At 37.4% G+C, this 4,842-nt stretch overlaps 1 protein-coding gene across 1 annotated transcript in view; it reads right to left on the bottom strand.

The window, feature by feature from the left end:
• Positions 1-4,842, bottom strand: part of LOC105529082 (potassium channel subfamily T member 2-like) — a gene marked incomplete at its 5' end in the record, with an annotated part of 125,131 nt that overhangs the window by 94,266 nt on the left and 26,023 nt on the right. The gene's annotated exons all lie outside the window — the stretch shown is intronic.

Here is a 4,842-nt window from a genome sequence, read left to right as displayed (position 1 = left end):
CACTGACTACAAAAGTAATATAGAACTTACAGACATGACTGCATTCTGACACCAATTCTCTGGTATCAAGTGTGCATCCTACAATTGAGTTCAATTGTGACGCTAACTACCCGAAGTTGGCAAAGACTCCACAAGTTAAGGCGCTCAGTCCCAGAAGACTGTGCCCAATTTAAACACCAACCATAAGGCCTAGGTGCCCTCAAGCCAACTGCATTCTTACCCAGCCAGCTACATATATAGGGCTTCCCAAAAACCCTCAGATTCAATAATTAGCTGAAATAAATCACAGAACAACAAAAGCACTATACATATGATTTGAAGAATACAAATGAACAGTAGATGAAAAAGTATGTGGGGGAAAGTCTTAAAGGGTCTCCCAAACACACGAACTTCCATGACTGTGATGTTGGGGTGCCCCATTGTCTCAGGATGTCAACATGTTCACCAACCAGGAAGCAATCCAAGCCTCATTTTTCAGAGTTTTTATTCAGGCTTCATTATGCAGGGAAGATTAACTAAATCGTTAGTTATGTGCTGAAACTCAGCCCCTAGCCCTTCTCCCCTCCCTAGAGTTGAGGGTAAAGGCTAAAAGTTTCAACCTTTTAATCAGAGCTTCCTTTTTCTGGTGCCCACCTCAGCCTATAGAGGTGCCCCTCCATAAGTCCCTTTGTTGCCATAGCATCTAGTATGGTTGAAAAGTATGAATAACAAAAAACACTCCTATCACACAGAAAATTACAAGGAGTTTTGAAGGTCTGAGTCAGAAACCAGGGACAAAGACCAAGTATTTATTTTTATTGTACCACCTAGTCATCTCAGATTTTCATTATTTTGCTTCTTACATCGGGTGTAATTATCATATGATTGTATATTGTGATTATGATCATCATTTGGGAATGGTGATCACTCAAAAGCAAATTTAAAGAAAGCAGTCTTGAAGCAAATTGTGCACAGATATACACATTAATAAAAGGCTTTGTGAAATACATCAAAGCAAGAGAAAAGAAATAAGCCTTTGGAAGAAAATGAGACAAACATTTCCCTTTTATTCTATTGTTGTTTTCTTCTTTTCCATTTCTTTTTCTCCTTGCCTTCTCCATCTCTATGTAGCTCTTCTACTGTTGCCTGTTACACTTGTTACACCTACTTTGTTAGGAGAAGTGTCAATGACATTCAAATACGAAAAGCATCACTGAGAAAATTGTAATGGTGATGTGAATATCCAAGACAAGGATAACATAAAAAAAATCAGCAAAAAAGTGGACAAAACATAAACGAAAAGTCAGATGAAAAAGAAAATGGGCACAAATACTGTTACCAAGATGGCAGAATAGAAGGTAACCTGCTCATTTCTCCCCAAAACAACAAAATGTTCAACATTACTAATCATGAGGGAAATGTAAATCAAGGCCACAATGAGACATCATCTCACCCCAGTTAGAATGCCTATTATCAAAATATCAAAAAGACAAAACATAACAAATGCTGGCAAGGATGCAGAGAAATGGGAACCCTTATGACTGTATAAGAATGCAGAGTGGTACAGCAATTATGGACAGCAATATGAAGATTTTTCAAAAAACTAATAGAACTGCCACATGATCCAGCAATCCCACTGCTGGGTATACATCCAAAAGAAAGAAAATTAGTATTTCAGAGAGGTATCTACAATTCCATGTTTATAACAGCATCATTTAGAACAGCCAAGATATGGAATTCACCTAAGTGTTTATCAACAGATGACTGGCTAAAGAAAATGTGATATGTATACACAACAGAATATTATGGATCTGCAAAAATAATGATATCGTGTTATTTGCAGCAATGTGTATCATTTCTCTTAACATAATAGTCATTATGTTAAGAAAAATAAGTCAGGCACAGAAAGACAAATATATTCTGAAAAACCTTTAGTCTTTGTAAGTTTTCATAAGCATGAAAATCTTCAAACTTTCTCAAACTTGCATAAGCAAATAGTAGACTACAAAAATTACACAGGCTGCAAGGAGGGTATGTTTCTGAAGTCACATAGGTAATGATGGCTTGAGAAGAAGCTTGAGTGGAAAGACAGGGACGACAGAAGACAGTGGAAAAGGGAGTTCCTCAAGATAGCAAGGAATAATCAATGAATTTCACAATATTTTTTCATGTTGTTGTTATGAACTAGTTATCCTTCCACGTTTTTAGCTCTTTCCATTTCTCATTGAAAGACAGTGTTGTGGTGATGGGATTCAGGATATGCTACTCCAAAATATGTCAGCTTGACATGTGAGAAAATAGCAGCAGCAGGATGGACTCTCTAACCTTCTCTCACCCCTCCTTCCCTGAAGCAGGCCATAAAACTTAGCTGACTTCCACTGAAAGTAGGTCATCAGATCCTCATTCCAGAGGGTTCCCCCTCTACTCAGAGGAGGGCAATGTCCTCATATCTGAAGACAAAGAGACGCCAAGAAGATCTGAAAAATAGGCCTTGCTAAGTCACCTCCCTAAATTATGTCCAATCATAATGCTGTACAGCTGTCCATGCCTAGATATATAAATACACAGATTTCCCTGTTTCTTTGAGTCTTTGTTTCTGAAGACATCTGTCACATATTATTTATGTTCAATAAATGTGTTATATTTCTCTCTTGTTAATCTGTTTTTTGTTATAGGGGCCTCTGCCCCTATAATAATGGGTAAGAATTTTTTTCTCCCTATTGGAGCTCAGAAACTAATACCCCAAAATATAGTGCCTTGACATGCTGAACAGAATAAGAAGCCTCTCAAGATCTCTCTGACTCCCCACCGCCCTACAACCTCCTCTCAATCCTTTCTCTCCCAAAGCACTGGATGAAGTTGTTCTCTGCAGTTCCCTTATTGGCCTAAAGTCTGGACCTGCCAAAGAAGAAAACAATTACTCTGGTCTCTTCCTTGAGTTTTAATTAACTGAACTCACATCACAGGAAGCAAGATTGAAGTCTGTCAACACATCTGAACAGACTTTTGTCACAAACCATTGTCTGCTCTGTAGGCCCAACAGATTTTGTCCCAGGCCATATTATATGTTCCTCAAGTCTACTGAATTTTCCTGAAGATCATTTACTATGTGTCCCCACCAAATCATTCATACCTCTCATCTCCCTTTCTTCTAGGAAAAAAGTATATAACCATGTGCACCCCACTGCATGGTGGGGCAATTACTTGGTGATTCTCCCGCATGGGTGCTAATAAATTTGCATGCCACTTCTGCTATTAATCTGCCTTTTGTGAGTTTCAGTAAACCTTTGGAGGGCAAAGGGATAATTTTATCTTCACCCCTATATCCCCTTACAGTAGATATTCTTCACTACATAGCTACTTTTAGTAAATCTTTACAGAATATTATTTCTGATACCAATAGAAACCATATATTATTATTTATTAGAATGTAAGATCTATAAGGAAAAAATCAAAGCTTAATCATCACAAAAGTAAAGTAATTGGGAATAATACAGTTTAACATTCCACACCTATCCCTATAAATCCTACCACTTCTTAAACATGAATGAAGACCACTTAGTAGCAAAAAAAGTGTGTCAGGAGCCAAGTTGTTGTTTATTTCTTATTTATTTATTTATTTATTTATTTAGAGACAGAGTCTCTCTCTGTCACCCAGGCTGGAGTGCAATAGCTCAATCTTGGCTCACTACAACTTCTGCCTCCTGGGTTCAAGCAATTCTCATGCCTCAGCCTCCTGAGTAGCTGGGACTACAGGTGCACACCACCACGCCTGGGTAATTTTTCTATTATTAGCGGAGGCGGGATTTCACCATGTTGGCCACACTGGTCTCGAACTCCTGACCTCAAGTCATCCATCTGCCTTGACCTCCCAAAGTGCTGGGATTACAGGTGTGATTCACCATACCCAGCCGGGATATAAAATCTTAATTGTGTTTCTAAAGGTGAAGGTCTCACCTCTGAAGGTGCAAGGGCATCTACTTATAGGTAGATAGAAACAATATTCATAATTGTTTGGAAGAATAAAAATCCATGTATCCCTCAGCCAACAGTAACTATAGAAAAAGCTACTGATTATTTAAATATTGGAAATAGAGATCAGTTTTCTAATCCTAAAAATCTTCTTGCACCCAGAGTACAAATATGGAAAGATACTTAAATACTGTGTTAGCTGTCATACCAGTAAATAGTCATGATTAAAAAAAAAAAAACTTGATTGGAAGATTTATCATATCATTCATGGAACATTGTTTGATAGGGCTACCATAATAAAGTAATATTGCCTGGGCGTTTTAAACAGTATAAATTTATTGTCTTACAGTCGTGGAGGCAAGAAGTCTGAAATAAAGATATTGTCAAGATTGGTTCCTTCTGAGGACTGTAAATGAAAGATCTGTTCCAGGCCTTTCTCCGTGGCTTATGGAGGACTGTCCTCTGATTCCCTTCACATTGCCTTCCTTTAATGTGTGTCTGTCTCTGTATCTAAATTCGTCCTTTTAATAAAACTGTCAGTGAGCTACAAATTAGAAACCACCCTATGGTTTCCTTTGAAGTTGACTGCCTTTCTCTAAAGACCACATCTGTAAGAGTTAGGACCCCAGGACAGCAATTTTTTTTTTTTTTTTTTTTTTTGGATGGGCATGAGATTCAATCCACGAGAATATAAAAGACTAAAAAGTTTCTACATTTTAAAATTTTTAAGTTTCTAAAATCCTAACTTTAACATAATGTGGTAACAAGTGGATCAAAGAATTTTCCACGGCTTTATAACATTCAAACTACTGATTTCAATCCCACTTCCTCTAATCTTTCTATCTTTGAATACTTTGGAAATATGTTGATGTATTGAGTTTCTTTTTTCTT

This window comes from Mandrillus leucophaeus, unplaced genomic scaffold (assembly GCF_000951045.1).
Source record: "Mandrillus leucophaeus isolate KB7577 unplaced genomic scaffold, Mleu.le_1.0 Scaffold748, whole genome shotgun sequence".
NCBI lineage: Eukaryota > Metazoa > Chordata > Mammalia > Primates > Cercopithecidae > Mandrillus > Mandrillus leucophaeus.
This window is presented reverse-complemented; position numbering and strand designations above follow the sequence as displayed.